The sequence below is a fragment of the Triticum aestivum genome, chromosome 7D, assembly GCF_018294505.1.
Source record: "Triticum aestivum cultivar Chinese Spring chromosome 7D, IWGSC CS RefSeq v2.1, whole genome shotgun sequence".
NCBI classification, from domain to species: domain Eukaryota; kingdom Viridiplantae; phylum Streptophyta; class Magnoliopsida; order Poales; family Poaceae; genus Triticum; species Triticum aestivum.
This window is the reverse complement of record NC_057814.1, coordinates 109155527-109174601: the sequence shown is the minus strand read 5'-3', so window position 1 is coordinate 109174601 and position 19075 is coordinate 109155527. Positions and strand designations below refer to the sequence as shown.

General features: G+C 44.6%; 1 pseudogene; it reads left to right on the top strand.

Annotated features, from left to right (window-relative positions):
• The first annotated feature begins 17664 nt into the window (after window positions 1–17664).
• On the top strand, window positions 17665–18412 carry LOC123169549 (uncharacterized; annotated as a pseudogene).
• The last annotated feature ends 663 nt before the right edge of the window (window positions 18413–19075 follow it).

Below are 19075 nucleotides of genomic sequence, written 5' to 3'. Positions count from 1 at the left end.
TGTCGAAGAGCCAACCTTCTCCCATGGCGGCGCCTTCTAGAAGGGAACGACGTTGAAGGTGCCTTTGCCGCCCACTGGAGTTAGGGTTTTCACCCGAAAGACAAATGGCGTGGTGTAGGTAGAAGCAGATCTAATGAACGTCTCCATGGAGAAAAGACGGTGCCCACGGGCGTCGCTGCCATTGTGGCCCACACTAGTGCAGAACAGGCCTTTATCACTGGTTCGTAAGGGCCTTTAGTGCCGGTTCTGCAACCGGCACTATGGAGTGGAGACTAAAGGCCCCCCTCCTTTAGTACCGGTTCGGCACGAACCGGCGCTAAAGTGCCACCACGTGGCACGAGCCAGGCCTGGGTGCTGGTAGACCATTAGTACCGGTTGGTAGCACCAACCAGTACTAAATGTTTGGGGGGGTTTTGGTTTTAATTTTCATTTTTCCATTAATTTTGTGTTTTCCATTTAATTCCTTTTTGTTTGCTGGTATTTTACGATACTACATATTGTACACGTTATGCATATATATAAATAGATTTTCTCGTAGAACTGATCATATATATATAATCGAATGTCTCACAACCACTATTAATTATTCACACATACATATGTATATATATACAATTTCTCCTACACGATGCCTTGGTGCCTTCGGAGCACGATGACAAGTGGTTCATGGGGGCGGTAGCGGGTAATAGTATTCTCCTTTGGGATCTATGACCTGGTCGAGCAAAAATCCCGCTATTTCCTCTTGATGTGCTCGTATGCGCTCCTCTGATAGGAGCTTGTCCCGCGCGTCTTTGAACTGTTAAGAAGGAGATCAATATGCATGTGTATTAGTTGTGTGACCAGATATCGACAATCGTGTAAGATTTGTGAATAGTGTTCTGGCAAACGTACCCAGTCCTGTCTATCAGATGTGCTCCTTTCGGATGCCATCATGCGAATGTTCTCGCAAACGTAGTATGCACACACTTCAGTCCCCGGCGCCTACTTCAGGGCCTTTACGACAATAGAATTTAATCAGATAATAATTAATCAAGCATGTTAATTAACTAATAGTATTGAAACAAAAATTAAATTGATGGTAGCTAGCTAGCTAGTACTACTTAATTACTTACCTTGGGTCGATACCAACATAGCTTTTGTCGCCATTTTCCTGGAGTCACCTTGATGTACTTTGCCCAAGCCCTACCCGCCGGCAAAGAAAATTAATAAAGGAGTTATTAAAAATAGTTCATATCAGGAAATGACGAACTAAATAGGCCGAGATATAGTTAATAATGATTGAAATAACCTGTCGACTATCCCCTTCACGATGCTGTAGTCACTATTTTTTCTAAGTAGTGAGTCCAGTACTTCAACTTTTCATTCGTCAACTTTAATGTCTAACAAGATCCAGTGAAAGCTGCATGCGCATACGTTTGCATGTATAAATTAAGCGGGCATGTGCATAACACTAATCAACTATAACCCTAAACCCTATACACTTATTAACATGTAGCTAGTAAGCAAAAACAGAATTTGTAGTACAAGACAGTGTGACTCACTCGAAGTTGTAAGGAAGTAGTATATCTTCATTGCTATTGAGGCGCTTCAAGAACTCTACCATGTTTTTCTCTACATCTTGTCTACACCATTCTAATTTCCATGTGTATTCATTAATGGTATTTGGGTTAATGAACCCAATGCCATAGCGTCCAGCTTTTTTCATTTCATACATCTTCATCCTGCATAATACCACAGAAAAGAATATATAGTGAGGATATATAATTACAGGTAATTAATGATCAATCAATGAGCACTAGAGCTAGCTTGAGACTTAAATTACAGAAAGAAATCACTTACAGACAATAGCAACTGACGAGAGATTTGTCGAGTGCATCTTAATTGAATAACTGAAATAGTTCTGAATACTCAACGGCCAGAGCTTTCTTATGGAAGTAATGATCTTCCTCGTCTTGCACCATGAGGGACTCTCGATTGGAAATCTTGGTAATTTTCATGTACCAATCATGCAATTCATACATTCTCGTTGGGAGGTTCTTGACCTTCTCGGGCTCGACCAAAGGTTTGCCGCGGACATATTTTCGTTTTATTTCCTCCTCTCTAAGCGGAGGCATGGGCTCGATATCGAGGAGTTGTCCAACAATGATCTTGAGCATTTCAGCCTGCATTATGTGCTCCTCGGTTATTACCACATCGCCTAGCTCGGGAACGTAAACGATTTGCCCACAATAATATTGGGCGCGCGTACTCTCATGTGTTGTTGGCACAACAAGCGGGGGGGGGGGGTCGATTGCGCCGCCTGTTCTCCCAGCTGGGGAACGGTTTTCCCGCATTTTTTGACAGCTGCTTGTTGGCTCGAGCTCGAGCTCGCTTCTTTCTGTAGTCGTGCTTGATGTGCCTTCCTGATTTGGCGCTCATAGTCTGAGTCAACAGGCTTGGGAGCTGGTGGTCTAGCCATACGAATGAAGTGGTCAATCTTTTCCTCATGCACTTTCTCCCTCGGCGGCGTTGCCGGTTTCAGTCGAAAATGAGCGTCCACTTCGGCCCACACTATTGCATCGTTTTGCTCCTCGGTCATGTCGTAAGGCCTCTGAGGAAGAGGAGCGAGGCTGCTTGGACCATATTTATATCGCTTGTCTCCGCCTGTACTTTCTGTACTACCTCGACTCGTACCGCTACGCACCATAGCTGCAGCGTGTCTCTTCTGCGATTGCTTAGGCAGCGGAGACAGCTGACGTGGCTTAGTTGGAGCAGGAGGAGTGGCCTGACGCTGTGCCGGACTTGAAGCTGGAGGTGTGGCCTGACACGGTGTCGGACTTGAAGCAGGAGGTGTGGCCTGACGCTGTGCCGGACTTGAAGCAGGAGGTGTGGCCTGACACGGTGTCAGACTTGAAACAGGAGGAGTTGGCTAACGCTATGCCGGACATGAAGCAGGAGTCTGCTCACGCGTTCGTGTACTTGGAGGAGCGGGAGTCTGCTGCCACGGTGGCGGACTTTGAGGAGGAGTCGGCAGACGCCGTGTCAGTGGACTTCGAAAGATGATGCAATCCTTTTTCCATTCGATGATACGATGTCTGGCCTCTCCCAGTGTTTGCTCGTCGTCACCTCCAGGGATGTCAAGCTCTCGCCCCGAATATGGGCCCACCACCTCATCAACCAAGACACGAGCATAGCCCGCTGGAATCGGGGCGCAATGGAAGGTTGCTTCGGGGGTAATTGTAAAAGCAACGACGTTCGCCACCTTCATGGATATGTTCTTCATTTTGAAGTGTAGCTCACAGTTAGTGTTCTCTATGATTTCATCCACAGGGTATGTATCCAGCAGTGCGTCGCCCGGGGCGGAACCAACGCTGCTTCTCGGCATGGATGGGACGGTGCTATCCAATGCTGGATGATCATCCGCTTGCTGCTGCCGCTGCTGAGACCCCCTTTCCTGGCTAAGTGAGTCGATCTGTTGCTGCTGCTGCTGCTGCTGGAATTTGAGTGCCAAGTCCGCGTGCCTTGCTTCTAGGCCTTGAAGGCATTCCGCATCCTGCTTCCTCTGCTCCTCCTCCAGCTTCCTCTTCTTCTCCTCCTCCATCTTCTTTCTTGCACGGGTCCTGTAGTCGTCGTTCCATTCCGAAAAGCCCTCATACCAGGGAATAACGCCCTTGCCTCGTGTTCTTCCCGGGTGTTCAGGATTTCCCAGGGCGCGCGTAAGCTCGTCGTTCTCTCTGTTGGGCGTGAACACCCCCTTTCGAGCATCTTCTATTGCGTCAAGTAACTTTTGTTCTGCTCCTTTTAGACTTGCCTTCTTCGAAACCAGGCCTGTCTTCGGGTCCAACGCCCCCCCATGCGCATAGAACCAAGTTCTGCACCTGGGGGGCCAGCTCCTAGTAACCGGAGTGACCCCTGCATCCTCCATCTCTTGCTCAGACTTATCCCAGTTAGGCATTGCTACGGCGTAGCCACCTGGACCCAGCCTATGGAACTGCGTCTTTTTTACGGCATTGGCCTTGTTTTTTCTTGACCGTTCCTTAAATTTCACGAAAGCGGGCCAGTGTTCACTTTGCTTCTCCAGTGTTCCCTTGAATTCTGGAGTCTTCCTTTCTGCAGCGAGGTAGTTGGCCCATACAGTTTTCTTGTGGGTGTTGAATGCAATTGCCATCTTCTTAAGAGCAGCGTCCTTGACTTTCTGCACATCTGCATCAGTGAAATAATCTGAAATGTTCCATCAGAGATTCCCAAAGCTTTTGTTTTGCTCTATCGTTGACCCAAGTAACATCTGGGCGTTTAGTTTTTGGCTCTTTCCATTCTTGAATGGAGATCGGGAGTTGGTCCTTCACAAGAACTCCGTACCGACAAACGAACTTGCTCGCAATGTTCTTAGGCGTGAGGGGTTCACCACTAGCTTTGATGGAATCGATGTTGTACTTTACACCCTCCTTCAACTTTTTGCTCGGGCCGGGCTTTGTCCTGCTGTCTGTAGAAGCAGATTTGCTTGATCCGGAGGGCTGAAAGAAGAAAGATCGATTCGTTAATATATCTTCAAATAAAAAAACATGTGATGATCACTAGATGCCTGCTTATATAAATATACCTCGCCGGTAGTCTTTGTTATTTCAAGATCAACATTGTATTCGTCATCATAATCATTGTCTGCGTCATCATAACCATAATCATAGTTCATGACTTCATCAGCTCAGTCGTCGAGATCGAATATCTTATCATCACCCTCCCCGGTATTGTTCAGATATTGGGAGCCGTCATTTGCTTCATTTAGATCATCTGGCCTGCTAGGGCCGCGTATGATCTCGAACAGGGCCTCTTCTCCCTCTCTGTCGTTATTGTCCGCCATAGCTTTTATTTAACTAATACAGAAGAAATAAAAAACAATTTAGTATTCAAATTACAATGCATGGATGCAATCAATAAGGAAAAACTGAATCATATAGTACATAATATGCATCGTCTCGAATAATATATAATCTCGAATACATCGTCTCGAATAATATATAATCTCGAATACATCATCTCAAATAATATATAATCTCGAATACATCACTGGCTAGGTAGCTAATAAAGATCAAATACTATAGAAGAATCTAGGCCACTCGCGGTTCCTAGGGCGCGGGCGGTGGACACCCAAAGACAAGGAAACATCAAAGGATCATATCTCCGGTCATCTGCCCAAAGAACCTGCTAGGTATTGGAGAACCTGACGTCCATAGCAGCCATGTAGCGATGGACGTGCTCGTCCTCCTCCCTGACACGACGACGCACCACCTCCGGCGGGGCCGGCTCCCTCTGCACCGAATGTGGCCCACGCGAACGCCACCAAAGGAGATCAGGGTCGACGACGGGACCCGAGGCCGGGTTCCTCACCAAGCATCGCGCCCCTCCAGGTAGCACCTCCTAGTGCCAGCCCGGCGGAGCCCTATCCCGGACATGGGTCCTCTGAAGCAAGACGTCGTCGCGAACGGGTCGACGGCGAGGATGCGGGCCGGGCATCGTCGACAATAAATACTATATGCCGCAAAAGTAAAGTAACATTTTTTAAATGATTGGATTGTGATTTCTTATATGCAAATTCTAAATTTTATAACTAAAAATATAATAAACTAAAAAAACATCGACCATATCTAAAACTAAGATTTCTAACATTTCTATAACTAAAATTGTATAACTAATTTTTCTTTAACATCTCTATATAACAAACATTTCTATAACATTAATACAGAAAAAACTAACATTTCTATATATAACTAACATTTCTATATAACTAACATTTCTATAACATTAATACAGAAAAACTGAAAAAACTAAAAACTAGTAACTAATAACAGAAAAACTAAAAACTAAAAACAGAAAAACTAAAAACTAAAAACAGAACAAAAATTGTGTATGTGTGTGTGTATGGTGTGTGTGTGTGTATGTGTGTGTATGTGTTGTGTGTGCAGGCGACGGCGACGGCGAGCCAAGGCGACGGCGCCGACGGCGCGCGCGGCGGCTTCGATTGGAGGGAGAGGAGAGGGGGGACAGAGGCTCACAGCGCGGGCGAGGTCGAGGCAACGGCGACGGGGACGCGGGCCGGTGCGGGGACGGGGACGCGGGCCGGTGCGGGGATGGGGATGGGCCGGCGACGCGGAGGGCACGACAAGGACGGGGGCGACGTGGAGTCGACGGGGATGGCGCGACGGCGGCGGCGATGGCGCGGGACGGGGCGGCGGCGATGAAGCAGAGAGAAGTGGGAGGAAACTGATGAAATTTTCGTAAGTGTTTCTTATATAGGATGGTCCTTTAGTACCGGTTGGAGCCACCAACCGGTACTAAAGGTCGATTTTGGCCAGGCCAAGCGGCGGGAAGCGCCCACCTTTAGTACCGGGTGGTGGCACCAACCGGTACTAAAGGCCCACCCTTTAGTACCGGTTGGTGCCACCACCCGGTACTAAAGGGTGTGCGCTGCCAGGCGAGGGGCGCAGAAGTTTATATAGTCCCACCTTGCTAGTTGAGGAGCGCCAGGACCAGTTTATAAGCCCCGACGCGGGCACTGCATTGAGCTCCTCTCAATAGCAGGCCTTCTGGGCCTACCTCTCCTACTCTGCCTGTGGGCCTACTGGGCTTGCGGGCCTGCATCCTGGCCCAACTACAGGTTGGGTTTCTAGTCGTATGCAGGCCGCTTTGGCCCAGTAGGTGGGCTTTTTTATTTTCTTATTTTTTTTGCTTTATTTATTTTTGGTTTATTTATTTTTGAGTTGTTTTTTTGCAATATTTAGAGTTTCTTTGGGAATATTTTTGCTTTAGGTACAAAAAATTACAAACTTTCTGTTAGTGCCGGTAGTTTACAAATTTGAATAGTTTACATTTTGAATTATTTGAAATTTGTGTGAATCACTAGTTTGTGAATAACTTAACTTTGAAAATAGATTTTCAGTGATTCTTTTTTCTTATGTTTAATATTAGTGTGTTTTGTCATTATATTCAATTTGGTAATGCTTAGGTTATTTAAAAAATGAAACCCTTTGTAACGGATGAGTTTTCGTCCGGAACCCTGATACTTCGAAAGAGATTGTCCATTTTATACACGAAGTGCATCTAGTTTTTGCGGTAACCCTGTCTACTTTTTTGCACATGCTATGTGGGTGAAATTATGATACCATGCCAACTTTCAACCTTTTCTGAGTTCATTTGAAATGCTTTTCAATTTCAGGGTCATTTAGGTGAAAAAATCAGTAAATGCATGAAAGAATTTGTTTGCACATAAAATTTCTTCGCGTTTCAAATGCCAAAACACATAACTACCCTAACTATTACAGAGATTCCCTCCTGGGTGTGAAACACAGAAGAAAGTGATGATAGTGAAGCCGATCACATCCCAGATCTTTGGGTGTGAAACTTTTTCTTCGCGTATGTCCCTTTACGCCGTAGCCATGGAAAATCTTCATCATTTAACTGGATGCTCGGGCCAATATTCACTGTGAATGGAGCAATTTCATCAAACTTTTCATAATCTTCTGACAATCTTGTCATCCACTCCCACGATGTTTCTCTTCCCAGAAAGAACTATGTGGCGCTTTGGCTCATCCTATGATGCATTCGCTTCCTTATCTTTTTTCTTTTTCTCGGCTTGGTAGACATATCCTTCACATAGAAAACCTATGCCACATCATTAGCTAGGACGAATGGTTCGTCTGCATACGCAAGATTGTTGAGATCCACTGTTGTCATTCCATACTGCGTGTCTTCCGTTACCCCATATCGTGTCATATTGACCCATTTGCACCGAAACAAAGGGACCTTCAAATCACGTCCATAGTCAAGTTACCATATTTCCTCTATGTAACCATAATATGTTTCCTTTCCCGTCTTGGTTGTTGCATCAAAGCGGACACCACTGTTTTGGTTGGTGCTCTTCTTATCTTGGGCGATCGTGTAAAATGTATTACCATTTATCTCGTACCCTTTGAAAGTCATTATATTCGAAGATGGTAACTGGGACAGCGAGTACAGGTCATCTTCAATAGAGGCGTCATGCATGGTACGTGTCTGCAACCAGCCGGCGAAACTCCTGGTTTGTTCACGTGTAATCCAGTCATCAGACCGCTCCGGGTGTATGGAGCGTAGAAAATTCTTGTGTTCGTCCATATACGGAGCCACCAAGGCGAAATTCTGTATAACTGTGTAGTGTGCTTCAGTGAGAGAATGTCCGTCCATACATATTTTTTGATTCCCTCCTAGCGTGCCTTTTCCATCCAGTCTGCCCTTATGCCGCGATTCAGGAACACCAATCGGCTTAAGGTCAGGAATAAGGTCAATACAAAACTCAATGACCTCCTCATTTTCATGGCCCTTAGAGATGCTTCCTTCTGGCCTAGCACGGTTATGAACGTATTTATTTAAGACTCCCATTAACCTCTCAAATGGGAACATATTGTGTAGAAATACAGGACCCAAAACGCTAATCTATTCGCATAGGTGAACTAGGATGTGCGTCATGATGTTGAAGAAGGATGGTGGGAACACCAACTCGAAACTGACAAGACATTGCACCAAATCATTCTCTAATCTTGGTATGATTTCTGGATCGATTACCTTCTGAGAGATTGCATTGAGGAATGCACATAGCTTCACAATGGCTTATCGAACGTTATCCGGTAGAAGCCCCCTCAATGCAACCGGAAGCAGTTGCGTCATAATCACGTGGCAGTCATGAGACTTTAGGTTCTGGAACTTTTTCTCTGCCATGTTTATTATTCCCTTTATATTCGACGAGAAGCCAGACAGTACCTTAATACTGAGCAGGCATTCAAAGAAGATTTCCTTCTCCTCTTTGGTAAGAGCGTAGTTGGCATGCCCCTCATGTATGCCGTCTTTTCCATGCATACATTGCTGGTGCTCCCGTGCCTCAGGTGTATCTTTTGTCTTCCCATACACGCCCGAGAAGCCAAGCAGGGTCACACAAAGAGTCTTCGTCACGTGCATCACGTCGATTGCGGAGTGGACCTCTAGGTCTTTCCAATAGGGCAGGTCCTAGAATATAGATTTCTTCTTCCACATGGGTGCGCGTCAGTTAGCGTCCTTTGGAACAGGTTGTCCGCCAGGACCCTTTCCAAAGATTACCTTGAAATCCTTGACCATATCATGTACATCAGCACCAGTACGGTGCCGAGGCTTCGTCCCGTGATCCGCCTCACCTTTGAAATGCTTGCCTTTCTTTCTTACGGGATGTCTGCTCGGAAGAAATCGACGATGTCCCAGGTACACATTCTTCCTACAATTCTCCAAATATATACTGTCGGTATCATCCAAATAGTGCGTGCATCCGCGGTATCCCTTATTTGTCTGTCCTAAAAGGTTACTAAGAGCAGGCCAATCATTGATGGTCACGAACAGCAACGCCTTTAGGTCAAATTCTTCCCCCATGTGCTCATCCCACGCATGTACACCTGTTCCATTCCACAGTTGTAAGAGTTCTTCAACTAATGGCCTTAGGTACACATCAATGTTGTTGCCAGGTTGCTTAGGGCCTTGGATGAGCACTGGCATCATAATGAACTTCCGCTTCATGCACAACCAAGGAGGAAGGTTATACAAACATAGAGTCACAGGCCAGGTGCTATGGTTGCTACTCTGCTCCCCAAATGGATTAATGCCATCTGCGCTTAGACCAAACCATACGTTCCTTGCGTCATCTGCAAACTCCTTCCCGTACTTTCTCTCAATTTTTCTCCACTGCGATCCGTCAGCGGGTACTCTCAACTTTCCGTCTTTCTTACGGTCTTCTCTGTGCCATCGCATCGCCTTGGCATGCTCTTTGTTTTGGAACAAACGTTTCAACCGTGGTATTATAGGAGCATACCACATCACCTTGGCAGGAATCTTCTTCCTGGGGCGCTCGCCCTCGACATCACCAGGGTCATCGCGCCTGATCTTATAGCGCAATGCACCGCATACCGGGCAAGCGTTCAAATCCTCGTACTCACCGCGGTAGAGGATGCAGTTATTAGGGCATGCATGTATCTTCTGCACCTCTAACCCTAGAGGGCAGACAACCTTCTTTGCTTCATACGTACTCTCGGGCAATTCGTTGTCCTTTGGAAGCATATTCTTTATCATTACCAGCAACTTTCCAAATCCCTTGTCAGATACACCATTCTCTGCCTTCCATTGCAGCAATTCCAGTGTGGTGCCCAACTTTTTCTTGTCAGCTTCGTAATTCGGGTACAAAAATTTCTTGTGATCCTCTAACATGCGCTGCAACTTCTTCTTCTCCAAATCACTTGCGCAGTTTCTCTTTGCATCGGCAATGGCCCGACCTAGATCATCAGCGGGCTCATCTGATGCCTCTTCTTCAGCTTCTTCCCGCATTGCCAGCTCAGCTTCTTCCCCCATTATTGTATCATCGTATTCAGGGAACCCATGGCCAGGATAGCTGTCGTCGTCCTATTCTTCTTCATTGTCTTCCATCATAACCCCTCTTTCTCCGTGCTTGGTCCAAACATTATAGTGGGGCATGAAACCGGACTTAAACATGTGCACGTGAATCGTTCTTGACGTAGAGTAATTGTGATCATTCTTACAGACTAAACATGGACAAGGCATAAAACCATCCGCCCGCTTGTTTGCCTCAGCCGCAAGCAGAAAAGTTTGCACGCCATTAATGAACTCGGGAGAGCATCGGTCATCGTACATCCATTGTCGGCTCATCTTCATTTACACAACACCGAATAGACCAAATTAATACAAGTTCATACATAAAGTTCATACATAAAGTTCATACAAGACTTAAATGCAACAAACAAATAACTCTCTAACTAAAGAATTTAAATGCAACAACAAATGTGATCAAGATCGCAACTAAGGTAACAATTGATCCAACAGCATAATGATACCAAGCCTCACTGGCATATTTTCTAATCTTTCGAATCTTCAAGCGCATTTTCTCCATCTTGATCTTGTGATCATCGACGACATCGGCAACATGCAACTCCAATTCCATCCTCTCCCCCTCAATTCTTTTCAATTTTTCTTTCAAATACTCGTTTTCTCTTTCAACTAAATTTAACCTCTCGACAATAGGGTCGGTTGGAATTTCCGGTTCACAAACCTCCTAGACAAAAATATCTATGTCAACTTGATGGGCATAATTTGTCATAAACACGAAATGCAACAACTAGTTTTATAAGAGAATATACCACATCCGAATTATAACAAGGACGAGGGCCGACGGGCACGGATATCAAAACCATGGCACTATGTATAACAAACAACGTACGGGTAAGATAATTATACGAGTAACTATATATCCAAATCACACAAACATCAATTTGGTAATGTAAAACAGTCATGAACAAGAGGCTCACCACAAGGTGGTGCCGACGACGGAAGGGTGCGGGCGATCGACTGTGGTTACGACGGAGATTTAGAAGGCACTAAGTAAACCACACCTACATATGCAAACTAAGTGTTAGTTTTGACCACAAATTGCATATAAATCAAATACTAGCACACATATTTTCTACCAAATTACTAAACTCATAAATTAATCACTATACAAAGCATTGCAAGAGCTAATCTAGCAATGAGAAATGAAAGGACAAAGTTGCTAACCTCTGTGATCATTTGAATGGATGGGGGCCTTCAAATCTTGACAAATTTTGGGCAAAATGTGTGAGGAGCTTGAGAGGAAGAGGGGAAGAACGGAGAGGAGAGGGGAAAGGGGAAGAACAGAGCGAGCTCGGGTGGACGAAGGGCTTATGTAGGACGACCTTTAGCACCGGTTCGTGCCATGAACCGGTACTAAAGGTGCTAGAGGGGCCCCGGACTGACAACATCCTGCCACCACTCACATTAGTACCGGTCCGTGGCACGAACCGGTGCTAAAGTTCGGCCACGAACTGGTACTAATGACAGCGGCTGGCTAGCCGTTGGAACCGGCACTAATGCACACATTAGTGCCGGCTCAAAAGCAAACCTGCACTAATGTGCTTGACATTTGACCCTTTTTCTACTAGTGCCACCAGTGCCGGCTGAATCCCCACCTCTAGCTCTAACGGTATCGAGGACCGTCAAGTATCGTGCCTCAAATTTGTACGGAGGAGCACACCGCCGCCTCCTGGCACATCATCCCTGATGGAGGGGACACCGCCCGCCGCCGTGACAGAAACTGCCGCTCCGAGGCCCTTGCGCCGTAGATCTCACTCCAGCTGAGTCCATCATCACCACATTGTCGCCCAAGCAACGTCACGGCCTTGGAGGAGCAGTCGTCGGAGGAAGATCTCACGTTGCCGTGTACAGCCCCTCCAGGCAACCACGCCACGGCCGCAGGACCCGAGATCCCTGTCGTCCCCTTCAATGGTGGCGCATGGGCTTTCTTGGCGGCCACCTCTAGGGATGACGGAGGGAGAGGAAAGGATGGAGGAGGTGGCAACAGCTAGGGTTAGCGCCTTGGTCGCCCCTGAGGCGAGGCGAGGAGCAGCTCGTTGAGTCATACCTATGTGTGACGGGTTAAAACTTGACCATATGACCAATGGGAATAGAAAGTTCAAATAGGACATCTCATTGTCGAGCATGCAATTCTCATTTGTTTCTAATACAAATCACAAATACATAGCAATGAAATTCATGAAAGGAGCCTCAAATCCGTTCACTATAGGTAGGCTGCACAAATGGCTCGCTCACGTGAGGTGTAGTACACAATATATAGGGTTGGAACACACATTTATCTTGGCCATGGTATGGACTATCGGCTTCCTTTTGAAGTTTCGATGTTGAATTCGGGCGTCTTCCTAGAGGTAGACGCTTGGCCCAACGCTGTTGAGAAATCATTTTCAAAGATCATAGCATCTTGCTCTTCCTATGCAACTGGTGAACTATTTCATGTAGAAGTAGCTAGAACTGTGAGTCCTCCCAAACTATTTCTACGAGGCAAAGGTCTCGTCCACCGTTTGGGTTTTAAGCTAACTGATGCTTAGTGTCACCCTATTGCCCTTAATATATCATCCTCATTTTTTTAGAAAAGGAGGATTACCCCGGCCTCTGCATCTAGACGATGCATGCAGCCATTTTATTAATTATTCACAAAGACCTTACAAAGTAGTACATTAAGTAGTCTGAAGCCACCATCTTAGCAACAACTATCGCTACTCCTATCCACCTGATGAAGGGGTGCCAATAGTCCAAGCCTAATACCAAACAGACATCGCACAAATGCCTAACATCTAAAGACAGAGGCCCCAACCAAGCCACATATTGGGTTTGGGACACAAACTGGTCCGACGCACTATCTGTGTCGTCGCCGCCATCTTCCACCAATCCACCTTTAGAGCAGAAACTAATGCGCCGACCTTGCCATGCCTCTCTGCCATCAATGCCACCATGACGCTAGACATCATCCTCCTCCTGCACAAGTCCATCTCCTCGCATCGGACTCCGAATATCCACAGCGCCACGCCGACGAGATCCGTCGCCATCAATGTGTAAGAAGCCGTCCTCTATTCCCTGAGCCCACGTGTACCTCCATGAATGACGCCCCCAAGGGGGAAACGACACCAGAGCATCGCAGTCATCCGATCAACTGATCTAGGGTTTCCCCCGACACTACAAGAAATATGTCAACTAGTGACCTTCTGTCAGTGACCCTCGAAGAATTGGTCATAGATCTATGACCATTTCAGACTAATTGGTCAAAATCTGTTCGGGGGGCTCCAAACCCTAAACTATAACGACCATTTTCGTCAGAAAGGTCGTAATTTCCTTACACGAAATGGTCATAAAGCAGATAGCACTGGTCTGCTGCCTTATTTCTAGCTGATCACGACCAATATAGATGGTCATAACCTTGTAAATTGTGGTGGGTTGCTATGACTAGGCGCCACCTCATCAGTTTTGCCTATGTATCATGTCCATGTGGCAATTTTTGCCCCAGGTTGTGAAGCAACCTATATTTCTGTCAATCCCAAAATTCCCAAAAAAATCTCATAAATTCTTTGGGTCATATCTTCGTCAAATATGTAAAAAAACCTTCCTTGCCTAGTTCAAAAATAATTCAACAATATTCATTTTCCTCTTCTGTTTAGAACAACAGTTTGTGAAGAAGTACCACTTTGGCATGTCCAAATAGTATCCATTTTCTACGGTGCTTTCCTATGCCCAAATAACCATCCTCCACCAAATGCCACCTCAATCTATTCATTATTTTGAGCACAGCTTCAACATTCGTATTTATGTCCAGTGTGGTACTTTGCAAAGCAAGTACCACCTAGGCTCCTCCTTTTGAGCTGAAAATTTGTGAAGACGGTCTTCTTAGTAACTGATCATCCTCAGCCAAAAGTCACGCCCATTTGTCATGTACATTTCCTGTACCGCTAATCAAACACTTGGCTGCTAATTCATGTTTGAGCATCGATCGGTCTCCTCGTGAGAATCTTATGTTGTAATTTTCTTCCTAGCACCTACCTGGGGAGTGCCCAACCCACTAGACATGCCTAGGCTGCCCAGAACACATGGCAACGCCAAGGTCACGCGGTGACCACGCGGCGGGCATGTGAGTTTATGCGCTCTAGAGTTGGGGGCCTCGGCCACCGCCCAAACCTCAACGTATCACCATCAAACCATGTATTTATGATTAAATAGGTAGTTATGTAACTAGAAATGATTTTTGGAAAAAATAAATAGCAAACTATGAGGCACCTGCAGTTCAAATTTGACCCGCTTCTAACTAAATCGGCGGAAATTTGTCTTTTTCATGAGAGGTGGATCAGAAATTTTTACACCCAACCATTTTGTCAATTGTGCATTAAATATGTCCTAGTATTTTAGAAAATTGATTTGGTCCAATTTTGCAACAATTATTTGGGAGGTCCTTCACAAAAAAACCTCCTTTTGAGCACTCAAATAATGGAAAATGTTTTTTCGTCCAAAGAAAATGAAAACTTCCTTAGGCAACATTGTTTGCCATTCCAATATGCACCCTTGTGCAAAATATGAGATCATTTGAACAAACTATGCCATGAATGTGGCCATAAGATTGATCATTTGGCTTGAAAGCCATTGATCTCGACACGTGATAGCTCGTTTCTGAGTACACTTTTTTAAAATAATTGCCGTATTACAAGTTTGTTATTTTTCCTGAGAACTTGGCCACATATAATGACACAATGCGAAGGTTTCCCAATTTTTTGATTTTTTTTTGAATTTTTTATGCTCGTTTCAAAATGCGGTAAAAACGACGGGAATGACCGTTCCTAGCTAGTGGTTGAATCTTGGAATTTTTTTAGTGTTTCTCTGATTAAATAGATACTGATGTACCTAGAAATGATTTTTGGAAAAAATAAAGAGCAAACAACAATGCAGCTACAGTTCAAATTTGACCCGCTTCTAGCTGAATCGGCAGAAATTTGTCTTTTTCACGAGAGGTGGATCAAAACTTTTTACACCCAACCGTTTTGTCAATTGTGCATTAAATATGTCCTAGTATTTTAGAAAATTGATTTGGTCCAATTTTGCAACAATTACTTGGGAGGTCCTTCACAAAAAAACCTCCTTTTGGGCACTCGAAAAATGGAAAATGGTTTTTTCTTCCAAAGAAAATGAAAACTTCCTTAGGCAACATTGTTTGCCATTCCTATATGCACCCTTGTGCACAATATGAGATCATTTGAACAAACTATGCCATGAATGTGGCCATAAGATTGATCATTTGGCTTGAAAGCCATTGATCTCCACACGTGATAACTCGTTTCTGAGAACACTTTTTTAAAACAATTGTCGTATTACAAGTTTGTTATGTTTCCTGAGAACTTGGCCACATATAATGACACAATGCGAAGGTTTCCCAATTTTTTTGAATTTTTTATGCCCGTTTTAAAATGCGGTCAAAACGGCGGGAATGACCGTTCCTAGCTAGTGGTTGAATCTTAGATTTTTTTGGTGTTTCTCTGATTAAATAGATACTTATGTACCTAGAAATGATTTTTGGAAAAAATAAAGAGCAAACTACAAGGCAACTACAGTTCAAATTTGACCCGCTTCCAACTGAATCGGCGGAAATTTGTCTTTTTCACGAGAGGTGGATCAAAACTTTTTACACCCAACCATTTTGTCAATTGTGCATTAAATATGTCCTAGTATTTTAGAAAATTGATTTGGTCCAATTTTGCAACAATTATTTGGGAGGTCCTTCACAAAAGAGCCTCCTTTTGGGCACTCGAAAAATGGAAAATGGTTTTTTCGTCAACATTGTTTGCCATTCCAATATGCACCATTGTGTACAATATGAGATCATTTTAACAAACTATGCCATGAATGTGGCCATAAGATTGATCATTTGGCTTGAAAGCCATTGATCTCCACACGTGATAGCTCGTTTCTGATAACACTTTTTTAAAATAATTGCCGTATTACAAGTTTGTTATTTTTCCTAGGAATTTGGCCAAATATAATGAGACAATGCGAAGGTTTCCCAAGTTTTCGATTTTTTTTGAATTTTTTATGCCCGTTTCAAAATGCGGTCAAAACGACGGGAATGATCGTTCCTAGCTAGTGGTTGAATCTTGGATTTTTTTGTGGTGTTTCTTTGATTAAATAGATACTTATGTACCTAGCAATGATTTTTGGAAAAAATAAAGAGCAAACTACAAGGCAGCTACAGTTCAAATTTGACCCGCTTCCAGCTGAATCGGCAGAAATTTGTCTTTTTCATGAGAGGTGGATGAAAACTTTTTACACCCAACCATTTGGTCAATTGTGCATTAAATATGGCCTAGTATTTTAGAAAAATGATTTGGTCCAATTTTGCAACAATTATTTGGTAGGTTCTTCATAAAAAAACCTCCTTTTGGGCACTCGAAAAAATGGAAAATGGGCACTTGAAAAACCTCCTCAATTATTGACGAGAGGTGGATAGACAGCTATTGAGACACAAGCATTTGGTCAATTGTACCTAAAATATGATCTAATATTATTGAAAAATAGAGTGGTGCCATTCTGCAACAAATATTGGTAGATGCTTCAAAAAAATATATACCATTTTCGACACTCCAAAGGTAGAAAATGTTTTTTTGCAAATAAAACTCATTTTTGAGATCAATTTTTAAAGATATTTGTATTATTCCAGGTTTGTTATTTTTCTGAAAAACAAGTCTCACTTGTGACACAATGCTATTGTTCTTATTTTTTCTAATTCTATGATATTATAAAATAGGTGACATGATTTAGCATATTATTTAATCGATTACGACCAATTTAGATGGTTAGAAAATCATCAAAGTGTGTACTACATTGTGATTGGTGGAACCGTTTGTGGGACGGATCGATGAGATTGCAGACATCCTACCATCCATTGCTACCAATCCAACGTCCATCCATCCATGCATGCAAAGAAAAGGAAAAAAACTACTGCACCAAACCACCTCTCCTCCCTCCCTTCCTTCCGCCCGCCGCCTCCCTCTCTCTGTCCCCGATCCAGATCAGCCTCTCCCTCACCCCTCGTGCTGCGCCCTCCTTCCCTCGCGCCGGCACCGGCGGCGCCCTCCTTCCTTTCTGTCACCAGCGGCGCCCTCCTTCCCTCGCGCTGCACCCGAACCACGCTCCCGCTCCCAGCTCTTCTTCTTCCTCCGCTGCAGCTAGGGTTTCGTCTCCACGATCCCCAATCCCCGAAGCTCAGATCTAGCAGCAGCAGCAGCGATGGCGGCCGCGAGAGATCCTCTCCAAGGTCAAGCACGTCCAGGCCAAGCCTGCTGGCCGCCCTCGCGGGTGACTGCCTTCGCGGTGACGACGGCAGCCTCGTCATCCCCGGAGGCCGCGACGCCCCTCAAGGCCGACCTCCGCCACGTGAGTGATCCGTCGATATCGTCTCTCCAACAGTTCGGTTCTCGCCGCTTTGATTCCTTCGATTCAATAAGATACTGTGTACCACTTCGGTACGTGCATGCGTGTGAGCTGACTCTTCTTCTGCGTGGTTCGTTGGTGTTCCGGATGCACGCACGAGTTTGACCTGGACAAGCCGCTGGTGCTGCAGGAGGTGGCGGATTTCTTCAGTGGCCACAGAATTGAGGACTTCACCTTCAGCAGGGGTATGCTGGTGAGTGCAGCTCCCATGAATCTCTAGCAGGAAATGTGTGGGATGATGTGTCTATTTGGTTTCCACTAAATTAGTTTGCATAGCTTCTGGTCACGTGATCCAGTAACGGAGAAGAATTTTAGGTTCAAAATGTTCCCACTTCCTAGTAAATGTTTTAGGTGCATAAGCAATTGATGTGATTAGTTGGTGGATTTGCTTTGTCGCTAAGTCTGAATGTGGGAACCTTGTTTTTAGTCAGAATGGCGTTGCCGGGCAAAGCTAGCGGTACGCGGAACACCATAGAAACCACTGATTGGCCTGTATGAGGAAGGGACACATACTGTTCAAGAAATTCCCGATTGCAGAGGTTAGCTACGAAATTCTGTTAACTGTAAGAGTTACAACAGTTCGGTTCTCGTCATCCCTTACGGCATAGACTTTTCTAGCTTATACCAAAGAGACGTCCCCGTTTGAGCTGAAGTTTATATCCAAATAGGACGATTGAGATGTCACTTGAGCTACTAGACAGGCAGGATTAGTGTATGCGTGTACTAATTCAGCTACTAGATATAGATAGGAGTGCAACATGCTTACATTTACAAAGTGTACACAACATTGCACCTTACACATTCTTCTCTTGTGAAATCAAATGCCATGACTGGGCATTCTTTTATCAACTTGCTGTACACTTGCTCTGCTTTAGGCTACTGTATAACTTGTGCCTTTTAACTTGTTGTACATAGCATGCAATTTTTTACTGTATCACATTCACACATGATACTCTTAACATAGAGTTGTTTTCCGAGCTAGTTTTGTTTACTCTTAATATAGGTCTATTTGTCACCAATACTTGCCTGCTATGCTATAGTAGACCTTGTTCATATTTATTAGCTAAGTGTGCTTGTCCTTGGTATCTATATGCATGCCATTTGTGTTTCAGGCTTTCTCTTAAATGAAATAATAGGTCTATTAGTCACCAATGCTTGAGTTAATCTAACTCCTTACCTGCTATGCTATAGTAGGCCTTGTTCATAT